We start from the raw sequence: 18,510 nt of genomic DNA on the forward strand, positions 1-18,510 counted from the left end.
CTTGAGATTTAACTGTAGAATCTTTATTAAATAGGCCAGAGCAAAGGGTTTATCTGATAGTAGAGAAATCCAATTAAATGATATCCAATTAAATGATAGTAGAGAAATAAGTTATTAGTAAGTAGAGGGAAAATATGATACATTTAAAATATTAAAAATAAAGTCTTAACAGAAAAATTCAGCATTGCCCTTCATGTGCTAAGAAGGAGGATTCTTAGTTGTAGACTTCCATATTTATGCATGATTACACTTTTCAACAATTTCATTTTCTTATTCTGATCCCATGTTCACAAAATGAGATATCTTCAAAAAAACTTATAATAAGTATAGCTTGAGCATCAACCAATGTAAGCTACAGTCTGTCTGAATGAAATCGGTTCTAAAATATGACTATGATCTCATCAGTGGATACTGGCTGGACATTAGTTTTTTATTTTACTACTTTCCTAGGGCTGCTTTAACAAAGTAGCATTAACTGGATTGTATAAAACAACAGACATTTTTTTCTATCCCAGTTTTGGAGGCTAGAAGTCTGAAATCAAGATGTAGGAACTATGCAGGACATAGTTCCTTTGGGACTCTGGGTAGAACCCATCTTTGTCTCTCACTTGCTTCCATTGTTGGTAGTCAATCCCTGCTTTTTGACTTGAAGTTATATCACTTCAGTGTTTGCTTTGGTGGCCACCCGTTCTCCCTGTGCTTGTCTCTCACTTCGTCTTATAGGGACCGCTGTCTTATTTTTTAAGGGCCCATACTCCAGTATGAGCTCAAATTAATGACATCTACAAACACCCTATGTCCAAAGAAGGCCACATGCAGAGATGCCAGGGGTTAAAATTGTGACATATCTTTTGGGATGTGAAATTCAACCCATAAGAACAGTTACCAAGCAACTATCTTTTTCCAGTGCCATCTCAGATATAACTCACTCCTGGGATAGAATGTATTACCACACGGAACTCCAGATTTGTTATTACTGATGTCCATGACTGTGAGTTACGTAAAAATCAATTTTCTAAGAAAGTTATCCATACATGTAGCCTTGTGTATTATGTGGCACCACGAGCAAATTCCTTAGACAACAAGTTTCCAGGACAGAACTTGGGTCTTAGAATGTTCTCTCAGGTACTAAATGTCCTGTTGAGAGGCCCTTCAGAAGATTGGAAATGCTTGTTAAAATTCTAGCTATAATCTTAGTAGGGTGCAATTATTTAATATACGGGTAATGTACATTTGTTGAGTACAGCAAATAAGAAAAGTTATCGGTAAAAAAAAAAAAAAATCTTGTCATTAAAATGGGAAACTTGTCAAAGTCAAAATGAAGCTGATTGTATCAAGCTCGGACAAAATGGAGTCAGGGAACGCCATGAAGAGAGAGTTTTCACGCGTAATTTCCTGATAACAAAAGACTCTGCCAACAGGAGGCGGAGCTTGCAGTGAGCCGAGATCGCGCCACTGCACTCCAGCCTGGGCGACAGAGCAAGGCTCTGCTTCCAAAAAAAAAAGACTCTGCCAAAATCGCAACCTTGCACAGAGGCCAGAGTACATTACACGTTATACTTCTACAATGACATCCTCCCAGCAACTACCCGTTTAATCTTGGACTGATACCATCCTTGTTATTGATTCTGGTAGCTAAGGATAATTGCTTAAAAATAACTTATGTAACCCTCTTCATTTTACCTTTAAAAACTTGTGTCTTGGGAGGCTGAGGCAGGAGGATCACCAGGTCAGGAGTTCGAGACCAGCCTGATCAACATGGTGAAACCCCATCTCTACTAAAAATACAAAAATTAGCCAGGCGTGGTGGTGTGCGCCTGTAATCCCAGCTACTCAGGAGGCTGAGGCAGGAGAATTGCTTGAACCCGGGAGGCGGAGGTTGCAGTGAGCCAAGATGGTGCCACCGCACTCCAGCCTGGGCAACAAGAGCAAAACTCCATCTCAACCAAAAAAAAAAAAAAAAGAAAAGAAAAGAAAAGAAAAGAAAAGAAAAGAAAAAGAAAACAAAAACAAAAATAAAAACAAAAAAAACCTTTGTCTTCCCCTTCCTTCTTAAATATGCCTATAGTTTATTACGGCACCGTATTTCCCATTGCAGTACTGACTCCCAGAGAAGCTCATTACCTTTGAATACTCTCTCTGTTGTCATTTTAAGTTGACATAAATTGGTGTCAAGAAATGTGACCTAAAGTGAGCTCACCTTGAAAGGATGGGTGACCCCTGCAATTACATGCATTACCCACTAGAACCTTTCTGAGCTCTTGGTTTCCATGTCTCATCTTTTCTTACCTGGTGAGTAGTCTTCTCTCAGGCTGAACTCCCTCCTTACGGTGAGTTCTTTTGACTTTATTCGGGATCTGGTTGGGATAAAATCTGCCTTAACAAAGGACACTGCATCCCTCTTGGACCACAAAAGACTTTTTGTCTTTTCTGGCAAGCCCTTTCTGGTATAAGGACAATGATCTTCTGGATAATACTCTGGTTTTTACAGAGTTTTTGTTCTGTCTATGATGACCTCCTGTGTTCTCTGATAAATTCACATTTGCTTTTTTTTCTATGCACCTGGCTTAATATTTTGTTTGCTCTACATGCCTGGTTTAAAATTTTTGTGAGTACTCTTTTTTGGGGTATCATTTTGGTTTGCTTATGTGCATCTAGAAATAATTTGGCTCTTACATTTTTTTCCTTGCTTGTTTCTGAACATCTTTCTGGAGCAAAATTATTTTTTAAATGGTGAATATTGGATGGCCACTAGAGTGATCACCACCATCTATGAGGAACTTCTGTTTTTGAGGGTAAACTATTCTGTGTTGGAAAACATTGGTTATGGACAGGCAAAGTTACTACTAGGGCACTTGCCAGTCTCCAGAAAAATGCAGTGCAAATAGGAAAAACCTGGTCACAGGTCAAACAACTAGAGCAAAGGTTACTTACGATTAAAAAAAAAAAAAAAAGTCCTGTGTCAGGTACACTTGTCAAAGCAAAATGCTTTGCCCAAACCCTGAAAATCTAGATATAAATTATAGGATTTTTTTTCTTGAAATATTAATGAGAAACAGAATGGAGTCTTCAAATTCTAAGGCATGCTAAGTTGTCTAAGGACAAGCTTCTTTCAGAGACCTCAGCTTAATATGCATACAAAATGTATAGCTTTTCTTCACACACATTTTTAAACCAATGGACAGGTTACACTAAAGATAATTTATGGCCATTATGGGCACCATTTGAGCTCCCCAAGCTTATTTCCCTTAGCATTAATGAAAAACAAACAAAAACAAAAAAATGCAACTATAGGGTTAAACAGTCTGAATGGTGCAGCAATATCTCTATTTCTCATTTTTTAAATTTCCTCTGAATCTGCTGACTTTTTTGCTTGTATTAAGACAAATCTGTGATTAAATTCATGGCAACTTAGAGGTTTATTTTCCAGGCAGTTTTAACTGAAATATAACATTTAAGACTCATTTGAGACCGAACAGCCAAAAAGAGTAAAGAGGGTTATTTTAAACTGCTATGAAAACCGCTTTACTTCAAATTAGGTCCACGGCCTTTATAAGATTACATAACAGGACAAATAAAAATCTTGAGGTTTAGCCACATGAACAGGTGACGTTAACTTGTGCCATTTCGTTGGAAATATAATTTGGATCAAACTGTCTTTTATAAATTAGAGTGAGTTTATATTACTGTATTTTACTGTCTCATCACAAAAATTCTAAAATGAAAGGTATAAGATCTTTGTGTATATACATGTTTATGTGTGTTTATACATGTATTTTCTGTCTGCAATGGTAAAATCTCTTAAAGAATTCTATTCAAATTGGCTCAGTGATAAATGAGGACTTAGGTTAATTATACTTAAAACTTTAAAAATATACAGTAAGCCAGATGTCTTTTAGTTCACATGACTCAAGTAAATTTTTGGTAAATAAACTGTTTTTACATTTGTTGGTAAAAATAAAGATGAAGGTGTCTTCAGAGTTGTGAGCACACATGTTTTGTCTGGGTTTGCTGATCAGACAAGGTTATATATGTCTCTCCTAGAGAATTTAAGGTCATAAATCTGTACATTCAGCCTAAGAGCAAAATTATCTTTGTGTAACTTCTGATAAATTAGACTAATATTGTTGGTTTCATGTAAACAGCTGTATCTTCTGAGTTATTGCAAAAATGCTCATATATTTTACTTTACCCTTACTTGGATCATTAACATCTGATATTCACAAGCTATAAAAATGGTTAAGAGAACAATAATTTAAAATGATGACTAGCTTTGCCTGGTATCCCAGTTTTCATAAATAATTTATGAATAATTGTTAAAAAATAATAGGTGTAAATGGAATAGATATTTATAAATGAACTTCTTATTCAATTTTTTATGTAATTTGAGATCTTAAATTTATGTTATTCTAAATTAAATAATACATATTTATAGAGTGCCTAGGTCATTTCCAAGTAAGTTAAAATACTCAAATGCTGATTGCAGAACATAGATTCAAGTTTATTTACTTTTGGATTCTTAAATTTTATTAAAAAAATGGAAAACACTTTGGTCTGTTGGTAAATATCTTCTATTCCCCATTGAAAATTTATTCTGTGAGAAGCACATATTTTTAGAAATTATAAAATATGTTTTCATAAAATGTTGAAATGTGACAGGTTACAATTTGCTTACTTATGTTTTTGCTGGAAATTAAATATACTGACAGCTACAATTTGTAATTAATATATATAATTATATATACAAAGTATACCAGCAAAGTAAAATGTGCTATTGGGTAAAAAATATGTGTGTATGTATGTGGTATGTATGTATATATATACATACATATATGTGTATGTATATATATACATACACACATACATATACAAATATATGCACACACATATACAAATATGTATATATGACATGAGAACATATATGACATATAAATGTGTATATATGACATGAAAATATATATACATATGACAAATATTTATGACATTAAAATATGTTTTCTATTTAAAAGGAATGGTTTTGTCTACAGTTAGAGGTTATTTAAAGGTTATCTTAGAATATGAATTTAAGAATAAATTAAAAACAAGGCTAAAAGGAGCCAATAAGTAGGAGACAGATGCAAAGAAAGTTGTAAGTATGAAAATGTATTTCTGTTCAGGAAAGCTAAAAGAAAAAAGGGGGTGGGTGACTTTTGTCTGATAAAGAATTTTGAGTAGTCTCAATAATAAGGAAAAAGATAAAATACATTTTTGTCCAAGGTAGAGTGGTTGGTTTTTCTAATTTTTAAAAAGCACAGGGCAAAACTGATGTCTTAAGCAAGTCATAGAATGTTTGAACAAGGTGTAGAAGATTTGAGCAAGTTATAAAAGGTCTGAGAAAGTTGTAAAAGGTTTATAAAATATGAATCTTATAAGAGGAATTTTATGTGTGATCAAGTTGGCTGTAATTATTTGAAAGTTTTTCTAAGAATTATTAATAACAAAGTACAATAATGCAAAACCAGAATCTAGTCCCCTACGTTTAAACAAGATTTTCTTGGAAAATTGATCTGCTCTTAATTTTAAAAAAATTTGCAAGAGGTTTTAAATTTTTAATTCTGAAATTTGTTTAAAATTTCACCCATCTCCTGAACTTCTGAACTACAGCTATTTAATATTTTACATTTTCCATTTAATTCCATTTTAGTTTTCATTTAATTACCCTGATCAGGTTACGATTGCTATCTTCACTCAAAATAATAATTGTATTTCTCAAAATAAAATTTTCCTTTTAAAGCTTTTGATATTTATATCTCACAACTTCAACTTTTGCTGTATCTCATTGCACTTGATTTGCAGGTCATGTGTCATTGCCTTCTGCTCTTCATCCTTCTCTCCTTGAAAAGATACCTTTTTGTGGGGCGGCTTGGCTGGAATAATGACTCTTTTGCTTAGCTTTTTTATTAGTTTCAGTAGCTTTTTCTTTCCCCAGTTCCGACTGTGCTATTGTGGCGTGATGCTAAAAATATTTGTGTCGATGGTCTAAGACAGTACTGTCTTCCTCCAGTATAACTTGATTCTGTCCTACTGGCTTTTTTTGGTATGTTTGAATTGTTCTTCATGACCAGGAAATTTCACATGCCTTTACTATTTCTAAGATTCATGTACTCTCTTGCTCATGGTACTAGTTTTCTTAGTTATTTCTTCTACAATATGGTGTACATTTAAAACTTAGGGCATACATACTTCCAGTGTTTGATTGAATTAAAGTACATTTTCATCAGGTTTGACTTCCAGGATATCTAAATGGGCTTCCCACAAACAGAAGCAATCACACTGCAGGACATTTTTCTTTATCATTTAAAAATTGGCCTACAAAAACAAAGATTTGTTTCATCAAGATTATTTTCTGTGCTTCTTGTCTTTAGTAAGTCTGTTTGACTGCTTAGACAAAAATGAGTCATCTCTGTTAGAGGTCTGAGATTCTTTTTAAATATATGTAACTTTCTGTATTGGTTTTTGAAGTCTTTAAATTATCGTTCTGGTTAAACAGCTGGTTATTACTTCACAGTGACCTGTGATGCTATTTTAATCAAGTGTCTTAAAATTTTGACATCTTTGGCAAGCTTCCTAAGAATCAAAGTTCTAAATTAAGTCTTTCTAACTGCAAACTAACTTTTGGAATCGAATTGGGCCCCTAGAACTCTGAAGGTGTGTTTCTCACCTAAATATTAACTAACATGGCCCATTTACCATGTTAGATTGCATGGGAAGCATCGCCAAATGATAGAGTGATGCTAAATTTTCTTTAAGTTCTATTTATATAAATATGCTATTGACGTAAATGTTCTAAGGATTATGTAAAATGTATAGAAGTCTGATGGTCCTGGAGTGATGCTATCAGTCATGATGCTCATTGTTACCTTAAAATAATGTATGAAATAAAAATAATTGGAGTTCATTGTCAATCGCATCATTACAATAAACTCTTACCAGATTTTTAAGCATGGCTATTCTATCTCTTTTTCATCCACAGTTATTGTTTTAAGTCTTCTCTAAAGACATCAATAGTCAGATTCATGAAAAAATGTTTCTAATCATTACTCTTAAATACAGGTTTATAATAACTTTAAGATCAGTGGATTAACTAAGAACTTCCAGATCACTATTTTAAAAATTGATAAATTTGTGACACTGCTGAGAGAATAAATGAACTGATTTTTTTAATTATGAGTTTTACAGGCTATTTATTTAAAACATTACTGGTTCTTTACTTAAATGGTTCCCCCCCCCCCCCCCCCCCGGATTTAAGGTATCTATAGTTAACAGGAATTTGGTAAGTATCCTTTTCTGAACAAAATAAAAAATATTTACTTTTTCTCCCTATTTGATCTTTCCAAAATTCTGAAACTATTTCTAAGTATTCTTATATTTATGTGAATAGGGTTACCTACATAAGTTCAATGGGAATCTGTTTCTTCTTGTACTAGAGTCTAATTGAAAATCTTGATTATGTTACCAAGGTATTGACTGGGATGTTATATTTAAATTGTTTCAGGTACTGCAGACAAAATCTGAAGTCTGCTTGGTTTGGCTTTCCACCTTGAGAGGCTTTCTGGAGTCCAATTTGAGATTACTTATGTAGTCAATCATTACTCTTGCTGCACTTAGGTAATTAATCAGGTCAAACTGGATAAAATTAAACTTTTACAAACAAATTTGTCTTACCAATTATCTTTGGCAAAAATCAGGTAGAGAAACATATTATTTTCTAAAGAAAACTATAATATACCTGTTATAAGATTGTAGCCCTGTGCATTGATTTTTGCATTTCTATTTTCTACTTGTAGACCAGACTAAATCTTGAGTTCTAGTTTCCTTCCATATGCTTGTTTTCTATGTAATTACCAAGAACAAAATTGCTTTTTTCTAAAGCACCTTAAGCTGAAGCTGGACAATTTAATATAAATTTCAAGGAATAAGCTTCATACAGATGCCATAACCAGAGACATTCAAACTGAAAACCACAACGAGAAATTGATGGCTTCATGTTGTGGAAAACTGTCCCCAAAACAATGGAACAAGATTTCCATTTTAATGAGGTTCTTGCCCTATTAAATTTTCCTTGTGTATACCTACCATTTTTACTTGGCAGAATAATGGTGTAGTTAAAATTTCACAATCAGTAGGTTCTGTAGGCTAAACACTGGTTAAATAAGGAAATTTATGTACTATTGCTAATGCTACATGATATATCTGGATAAATTTGTCTGAAGACATTGAGATCCCAAAACATAAGATAAGAAAACAAGACACATACTTACAGCAGGTCTCATCTAGCTCACCACGGTCATTTAATACATTCAGTTGGTGGCCTTTAAGCCAAAATTCATGGCTCAAAACTATTATACATGGCTTGTGCCTATAATCCCAGCACTTTGGGAGGCCAAGATGGGCAGATCATGAGGTCAGGAGATCAAGACCCTCCTTGCTAACACGGTGAAACCCCATCTCTACTAAAAATACAAACATTAGCCAGGCTGATGGTGGGCACCTGTAGTCCCAGCTACTTGGGAGGCTGAGGCAGGAGAATCACTTGAGCATGGGAGGTGGAGGTTGCAGTGAGCTGAGATCGTGCTATTGCACTCCAGCCTGGGCGACAGAGCGAGACTCCGTCTCAACAACAACAACAACAACTATTATACAAGCTCCATTATTATATTACTATTAATTTTACTTTGTATTTTCCTTTCTAAATATTGTAAGTATTTCTGCAGAACTACAACTCATAACAGAATAATGGTGTGCTAGGACTTTGAGATGATAGTCAATGCCTATGGAAGAGACAAAATTGAACTTAACAATGGATTCCAACTAGTCTCAGCCTAAGACTTACTCCCTTTAAATCCCCTTTATTGCTGAAATCTGGCCAAAAAGCTCTTAACACTGACTCCTAGTTGCCAATCACTTTCCTCCAATGTGGTACCAGACCAACAACCAGGACAGGTCCATCCCTGCACCAAAAGACAATCGAAACCTAAACATAAGATGTTTGATCAGCAGTGCTTCCAGTGAAAGGTCTTGCTCAAAAGTGGGAAATGTGAAATATGTCAAAATTAAAACAAAGTCATTTGTGTCAAACTCTGACAAAATGGAGCCAGGGAAGGCCATAAAGGGAGGGTATCATACATGATTGCCTGGTAACAAGAACTATCACAAAAGACTGGCAAAACTACAACCTTGCACAAAGGCCACCACAACTTTACACAAAAAATACTTCTGTGATGACATCCACCCAGCAACCGCCTCTTCAACCTTGTATGGACACAACCCTTGTTATTGATTCTTGTAGCTAATGATAATTGTTTCAAAATAATTTATGTAACTTAAATATTTTATGCAAAATACAAAATTACACAAAATAATTTATGTAATTTTAAAATCTTCATTTTCCTCTGTCTCCCTGAATATGCCTGTAGTTGACTGTGGCACTATATTCCACATTGCAGGGTTCACTCTCAAATTAACTCATTATCTCTGATGATCATTTTTCTGTTATTATTTTACATTGACAAGAAATACTATCCAAATAATAAGTCAGAAATGCATATGCCGTTATGTACAGCTTTGAGGTATATGACTCATTCCCAAAAATATGGCCTTAACTTTCCTACTAAGTGTACCTCAGACTTGTCACAGAAACAGAATAATGATAAAATCACTTTATTCAGAATGTATGAGTGTTTTATTTTTGTTACATAGTATATCAAAAACACTCAGTTAAGCAGTGACTAGGAAGTCATAAGAAAAGAGAGAGTCCCAGTCACCTCCAGTGATTTTTAAACTGTATTGCATTTGGGATTCTAAGAGTCCCACTACTGTGGCCCCATGACTCTCACGAGAGTCACAGCTTGGGGAGACCCTATTACTGATATTAGTTGGAGGTATTCCCAGTTATTTAAAAAAGAAAAGAAAAGTTAAAAACTCCTAATCTCAAGAATAATGACTGTGTACTAGAGTAAAAACAGAAGATTCTCCTAAGGCATCTATCATGCTCATATATTTGATGGCAGCGGTGGCCCATCTGGAGTGGCCACTGCGAAGACACTGGCTGCAGCAGGGGAGTGCAGCTGGGGCTGCAAGTGAGCTGGCAGGAGCCAGGGAGGTGGGAGCCCCACCCCCTTCCAAGTTGCCTGGGCAGGAGCTCTGACTTTCCCAGCACAGCTGCAGCTACCCAGCCATTGTGGACCTGGGCATCCCTCCACTCTCGGGGGCCTGGAAAGCCTCCCCCACCCCCACCCCCACAAACTCAGAAGTGCTTGCTCTTGCTGCCTGGCCTCTCCCTTCTCTCAGGGCCCTCTCTAATTTTGGAACAAAGTTGTGGCCAAGCCCAGGCACTGTCACGACCTGGCCGGGTGTGGGCACACTCATGGTGGTGCTGACACAGCAGACCCCTGCTGCCTCGGCCCACTCCAGACTTTGGACACTGACAAGCACAGGAGTGGGGCTGAGGGGGTGCCGAGGGCCGCTTGGTATGGGCCTGCAAGCACCCCTAGGCACAAACAGCCTAGATGCTGCGGATGAAATGTAGATGGCAGCAGGAGGGAGACAGCCTCCTGGGTGGAAAAGGGTGTGTCCCCAGTGAAGCCCCACCTTCAAGCCAGGGACAACCTGAAGCCTAGTGGCCGAACTGTCAGTTCCAGGTGGAGTCTGTGCCCGGAGTGAGAACTTATGGTGCTTTTTCCTGGCCTGCGCATGGCCACCCATGAACCCATCAGCACATACATTCTGAGCTCATAAAAACCCTGGACTCAGCCAGACTCAGGCAGATGTCAGGATGACATGGCTGCAGATAGGAGCTACCCACTGTGGATCTCATCTCTGCTGAGAGTTGTAGTCATCAGGATGACCTGCTTGCAGAAAGGAGCTGCCCACTTCAGCTCTCCTGAGAGCTGTAGTGTGGCTCAATAAGGCACTTCTTCATCTTGCTCACTCTCCAGTTGTCCATGTACCTCATTCTTCCTAGATGTGGGACAAGAACTCAAGACCCACAGAATGGTGGGATTGAAAGAGCTGGTAACACAAATGGCTCAAACATGCCCCCTCTCTCCACATTGTGGGAAACAAGAAGGAGAGAAGAAAGGAGAGAAGAGCTGCAGCCCTTCAGGGAGCCTAGACCTAGGACTTCCCCAAGCCAGTGCTGTGACACCCACTTTAGGGCTCTGCAGTTCCGGCATCTCCAAGCTTCCAGGCACCACTGTGTTCCCCGGTGCCTGCAGTGGAAGCCACTTGCGGGACACTTGGTCCAGCTGCAGCCTTGCAGGAAGCCAACGCCCATGCCAGTGCCTGGAGCTGCCTGCCCCACCACAGCTGCTTGCCTGGTTGTGTGCAGTGGCCAGACTCTGCGCTCGCTCTCTTACACACCCCTTGTCACTTTGCCCCAGGCTCACCTTTGGCAGCATGAGATCCAGGCCAGTAGCACAAGCTGAGCACAGCCTGCTAGGCTGAGCGGGCAGAACGAGGCCAGTGAGCAAAACTTGGGCAAAGATGCCACTGGCCACAGAGGTTCCCAACTGTAAAAGCAACACCTGAAGGATCCTGTGACATATTTTCTTTTGTGTCTGGAGGGAACTGGCTTTTTTAGACATTGAAATTGGCAAAGAAATACATTTTAAGAATAAATATGTGCAAAATTATGAATAACAAAACAAATCAAACAAACAAAAAGACAAAGAACTACTAAGTGTGCTAAGGAATTCCACATGGTGAAGTATAAAGCTCTGGGTTTAATAAGATTTGGCTCTAAGCATGTCTTTTTTATGTTGTCCCAGCTTTGCTTTCGCTGAAACCATCTTAATTAAGTCATTAGAGAGAAGTAACTCTTTGTGGTAACTGAATATTTACAAGCTTTTACATTTGTAAGAAGCTTCCAACACTGAACAAATAGTTAAGAAAAGTTAAGAGATTTACAAGATTTTTGTCCTACAGGAACTGAAAACCTAAGGCCTTACTATATTATTGGGGGAAAGCACTGCTTTGAAAGCTGAGCTATTTGCAGCAATAGAAAGCCATGTTACAAACATTAGGTAAATTAATAGGAATCTTTTCTGAAAATATTTGAGGAAATAGCTTCTGGCATCCAATGTTGCTTTAAAACAAAAAAATAAAATCATTCTAGGCATTATTTATACAACAAGTTTTGTAGAAAAAATAACCTGTCTAGGATTTAGCAGCATTAGTGATACAAAATAACTGTTAAAATGTATGTAAAGTGTTCCAACAATATTAATGAGAAAATCATTACAGTAAGTAAAATATCTTGATTCCAAATAGTTAAAAGTGTTGCTGTGTTAAAAATAATGTTAAAAGCTTTTTGCATTCCAAGTGCAAAAAGCTATACCTTGTATTAATTAACCTAAATATTCTTTGTCAGGCTTAGTATCATAGCACTGAGGGCTGCCAGACCCATAACTGTGTGAAAGTCCTGAATTTTTGCCAGTTCTGGATGCAGTCTCATTAGCATATTCATAAGTCACAGCCTTGTGCAGGTGCCAGAAAGCTGCAAAATGTTTTGTGACTATTTGTTGCAGCAATAGAGGGAAATAGTAAATTAGTCTTAAAAAAAAAAAAACCTTTTATATAAAACATAACATTTAATGCTGTAGAATAACTGCAAAGGCTTTTTAGTAATTACTCCATACCAAATGAAGCAATACATTTTTCATGACTAATGTAAATAATAGGAATCCAGAGCAAAGGAAATATAACAGTGCTTTTCTTATAGTAGATGAATTAGAAATAAATTTGAGTTTTGTTAAGTGATCAACTAACATTTTCTAGATAGACTATTTCATGTTCAAGAGACAGAGTTGAAAATTTATATTCTTCATTAACATTGAATTCTTAATATTTTATTTTTTAAATACCTTGAGTCCACTAAATAAAATGCTAGAAAATACTTTTTAAAAAATATAAGTACTACTCAATATTCAATCCCTTTTCAAATGAGTATGTGCACACACACAACTCCCATACACTTTTTAATCAGATGATTGATTAGAAAATTGTCTTACTTCCTTTCTCCATTTACTTCAGAAAAGATGCTGTCACAATAAAATAAAATCATTGTACCATAAGTGGCCTGAGAGGTTTTAGAACCGTTCCATGTTTCTGGAGTTTAAAAGAAAAGGCTACATACACTCATACATTTTCTGTTCTGTTGCATTTATAGAATCAGTGTCTTACATACTCTGACTAAAACCTAAATAAAAAGATTTGTTTTATTTTGGTTTTTATTTTTACAGAATAAAGATGTAAGGAATGAAATCTGTCATTTTAGTTAACTCTAATATTTCAATCCCAAAATATAGCATTGTTACAATATTGCTGTAATAAACATATATAATAAAAGTTTGCATCTTTAACATCTTGTGTATGTCTGCTTGTCTTTATGAGATATATATGCCTCAAACACATGGACATGTGTATACATACACACACACACACACACACACACACCTATGTGATACCATTTTCATTTTTGTATTGTAAGAAATAAGTTTCCAGCTTGAAGGCGCATGTAAAAAACTTATATTTGTATGAATATAAGTATATGAATAGAATGAAATGAAAGATATATTAGGATCATAATTGAAAATATTATGATTTCTGTTTAGATTTCAGTTAAATTTAGTACACATTTTAGTTTGTAATAGACATTTGTATAATCTGCAAAGATTTCAGAAATTAAAAGGAAAAACATCAAGGGTGAGATCGATAGGCCTCATTTTTCTTTTTGTTATAGGCATATTGCAGCTTTATTCTTTGTGTTTTACTTAGTTCAGTTTATTTCAGCAAATACCTATTAGAGACTTTCCTATGTGCAAAACACTATTAAATTCTGTGGAAATAAAATTACAAAACCCATTCTCTAAAGGAGCTTTACAGTGTAGTGAGGGAGACAAATAATTAGCAAATTTTAAAATAATACAGAACACACTGTGATATAGTTATGCCAGGGGAGCAATTACCTTTATTCTCACCTTTCCCAGTTATAAAATAGCTTCTGAATTTGAAATGTTATGCCAGAAGATTAAGACTTCAGGAAGACAAAAACCAGCAAGGTAATTTGATCTTTCCACCTTCAAGTTTGAGTCATGGACTGCAGAAGACTACAATCAGACAGGGCAACATTTTAAAATAAATGTCAGTAACAGCTGTGGATTTTCTACTGGCAATAAGCCAAGTAGGTGTGAAAGGCAGAAAAATTTGTGCACCTCAAGGTGCATGATCTTCAGAGTTATAATTTGTTATGCTCAGATAACTGAGGCACTAATGGAAAAGGATTCATTTTTATAACAGTACTTGGAAATTTTTCAAATTGATGGAATATTTCCCTTTCTAATCTAATTCTATTTTGCTGTCCATTGTTTGCTGCATTTTTGAAATGAAAGCAAAATAGAAACACATTAGCAATATTCTCTGACTCTTTTAATAGTCTCTTTCCGTCTGTTTCTGGTCTCAGAAATAGCCATCATAAAATTCATACCTCACACTCTAGTCAATTTCATATTAGTTTTCCGATGAGAAAAGTAAATAATTTCTTATACTGTAACTGCTTTGTGTTCTTTTTAATTGGACAAAGTATATGGGGATCTTCTGATTTGTCTCTTTTGTGTGTTTCTCTGACACACATACACACACATGTACATACACAGCTTTGACAGAAAAATATTAAAAGCAAGAGGTCACTAATTGTGTAATCAACATGACATATTTGATCAGTCAAGAGGTACTACACAGAACTTAAATGCCCAATCTGGTATTTGGATTTTGGTTATAATCACAGATTACTTATTTTCTTGATTTTGTATATGTCTGTTGTCAGGACTTAAGAAATGAGACCCAGCCACAAGCTACAAGACGTATATCTGAAGAATTTTGTCTACTTAAATTACAGGCATTCTTCCTTGAAAAAAAATTCTGATGGACAGAATAATACGTTTATGATCAGAATTTAGATAAAAAGTAAATGTTCCACTTTAATACTGAGTTATCTCTTTGGATGAATATAATTTTATTCCTTGTCTCAGTGGTCATTGTAATAGGCAGTATCAAGACAAGTCTACTGAATGGGCTATCATTTATGCATTATAATGTAGTTTGGATATAAGATGCTAACATTCATTTTGGTTTAAAAGCTGTCTATAGCACATAAACGAATTTTTTCCTCAATTAATTATGTCTTGACCTTTTAAACAGACTCAAAATTGCATAACCATATTTCAAGGCCATCTTTTTTTAAATATACACTTCCTGCTTATAAAAATTCAAGTTTAAATTGTTAATTTATCATTATCTATTCTCTTTGTGTTTTGGAGAAAACAACTTTTTAATTTTCCTTTAGAAAACAGCACACTAATTCAGGAGTCTCCATATGAAATATCTTATCATAGTCTAAACTTCTTTATGAGTAATATAAATGCAAAACACGAACCTGCTACATCTCATTGATTCTCTTTCTTATTTCTCTTGACCTCTCTGTGCTTCAGTATGTGCTGCCACAAATCAAAAATTCCTAGAGCAAAACTTTTCTGCAAGAGTAAAATAAAATGAACAAAAAGGAGGAAGCCCATTTTTAGGTCGTATCTTAGGTATACTGTTTTTCTCTACAGAAAATACACACATATTTTTTTCTCTGATTGTATATTAGTGTTATCAAAAATTGCCCCTAAAATCAGAGCTAAACTACTATAGATGTCTTTTAAATCTTTTTCTGAATTGTGTGCTATGCTTCAGTGACAAATCAGTCATTTTGTTGACTCTGGTTTGACAAGCTTTGGAGAAACTAGAGCATTCTTTTAGGATTCAGAGTGAAGATAGTGACTGACTAAGTTATTTGCCCTTCAGAGATCTGCACTGAAGATACCTTTTACTTAAAGTAGATTGTTTTGTTGTTTTGCCTTTATGATCAAGGCAAGCCCTAGAATAGACAGTCACTTCGGTTTTTCCTAAATAGCATAATTTTTTATCTAAAACATCAATTCACATGTCCTTATAATAAATATTGAAAGCCACTGGAAATTAGATTCTTATTAAAAGCAAAAATAAATATTGAGCATTGATGAGAAGTAAATGCGTCCCTTCCACTACTACCTCCAAGAAAGTATTTCTTCATGCATTCATCAAACATATACTGAGCATCTATTTGTTCCTATCCCAGCACAATACCCAGGAATTAAACGATAATAGAGCAGACTGTTAAGACGGTAGAAGGTAAATCAATAATTCAATTATAATTATTAGAAAAAAAGTATAATAAAATATTATAAATGAGAGCAGAAATTATATACTATTATACTAGCTACTTTCTATGCACCAAGAACTACACAGACCGCATTGTAATCTGCACATATTTCATTGAATCATCAATACATCTCGGTAATATCAATATGATTATTTCGATGATTTAGAAGAAACAATTGAGGATGAGAGAACTTTAGAAAATTGAAATATGGTTCTTGACTATCAGGTGATAGAATCCAAATTGAGTTACTCCAAACCTCATATGTTTTTTTCATTATACTTGAAAGCTAAGTAAGCCTGGAATGTTCACAAAGGACTTGGCAGAAAAGACGACGTGTGATCCAAGACTTGAGGATAACCAGGATTTTCCTATATGGTTAAGGTGTTAAAGGACATTCCAGGCCATGGGAACAGCTTATGCAACAAAAGCAAGTGCTATATTTAAGGATCTGTGAGTTGTGTGTAGTTCTGGCTGTGTTTGAAGTGAATTTCTGAAGGGAACTGTAGTGTAAGAAGTTGGCAGGAAATGTCAGAGATGGTTGAGGTTGTTGTTTTGTTATAAGAATGACAGTGGAGAACATATTTTTATTAGGAACTTACAAAGAAATACAGATCAAGATTGGGGGAGGGGGGCAAGAAGCATACTGTAAGTTATTTGACCATTAAAGTTGGCTGGAATTAGGGCAGCAACAGAAAGGAAGGCATGGTACAGAAAAATAAAAACATGTTTTTATTTTTGTTTTTGTTTGTTTGAGAGTTTGAGAAGCACTGATTGGGCTGATTTAGTTCCTGATTTTGTATGAGTGTTGAAGGAAAGGAGAGAATCAAGATACTCAGGCTCCTACGTTTGGGACTGCATAAATCTTGCCGCCATATCATAATGTGAATTTTTTTTTTCTTTTTTTGAGATGGAGCCTGGCTCTGTCACCCAGGCTGGAGTACAGTGGCGCAATCTCGGCTCACTGCAAGCTACGCCCCCCGGGTTCAAGCGATTCTCCTGCCTCAGCCTGACCAGTAGTGGGGATTACAGGCGCCCATCACGCCCGGCTAATTTTTTTTTGTTTTGTTTTGTTTTTGTATTTTTTTTAGTAGAGATGGAGTTTCACCATGTTGGCCAGGATGGTCTCTATCTCCTGACCTCGTGATCTGCCCGCCTTGGCCTCCCAAAGTGCTGGGATTACAGGTGCAATCCCATGCCTGGCCACCACGCCTGGCCACACAATATGAATTTTTAAAAGAGGTAAAAGGAGGTTAAAATTATTAAATCATTTTGCGCCATGCTTTATGTTTGATTACATAAAGCACCTGTAAAGTGAAACAACAACAACAAAAGAAACTAGACCCTGAAGAGCAAAATGTTTAAGCTATGAGTAGGGGAGGAGAAACTATCAAAAGAATAATAAAAAAAAGGCAGGGAGAGACAAGAAGAAATTTCTTAGAAGTGAAGCATAAAAATATTTTCCAATAGGAATGGTCAACAACATCACATACTATTAGAGTGTCAAAAGAATGAGAAGCAACATAGGCCATCTGATTTAGCAAAATATGGTAAATGCTTCCGTAAGATTATGGAAAAGTCTTAAATGTGGTGAACATGGTTAAGAAGTAGGATGAAACCAGTACCTTCATAATACATGCTGGAAAGTACATCAGATTTGTGAAAATAAAGGCAGATAAGGTGGTCTATTATATTAAATAATTTGCATAGCAAAAGGAAAAAGCAAATGGGGAGAAGGCTTAGGGGAAAGTGCAATAACATAGAAAGATTTTCATTGTTTGTGGTCTTTTATGCTGAGAAAGATTTAAATAATTTTGTACTCTGTAGAGAAGAAACCAGAGGATGAGATAGAGTAGAAAGTAAGGAGGAGGAAAGGAAATGAGAGAGAAAGGGAAGGAGATAAGGGAAGAAAAGGAGGAGGAAGGGAGAGCGAGAGAGAGAGAGAGAGAGAGAGAGAGAGAGAGAGAGAGAGAGAGAGAGAGAGAGAGAGAGACTGATGCTATGTGAGAGACATTAAGCTAAGAATTAAACTCTCAGATAAGGCATTGTGGGATGGCATCCAGAGGCAAATGGAGATGATCCTGGAAAGAAAAGTAAAGGAGGGAAATTTCTTGTTCTAAACCCAGAGGAAAGAAACATAAATATTGTAGCTTTATTTTCTCTCTTGTTTGAAAGATGGTCATCTGCAGAGGTAAAATGACCTGCAGACCGAGTAGGAGTTTGTGAAACTG

This window comes from Gorilla gorilla, chromosome 14, assembly GCF_029281585.2.
Source record: "Gorilla gorilla gorilla isolate KB3781 chromosome 14, NHGRI_mGorGor1-v2.1_pri, whole genome shotgun sequence".
Lineage (NCBI taxonomy): Eukaryota > Metazoa > Chordata > Mammalia > Primates > Hominidae > Gorilla > Gorilla gorilla.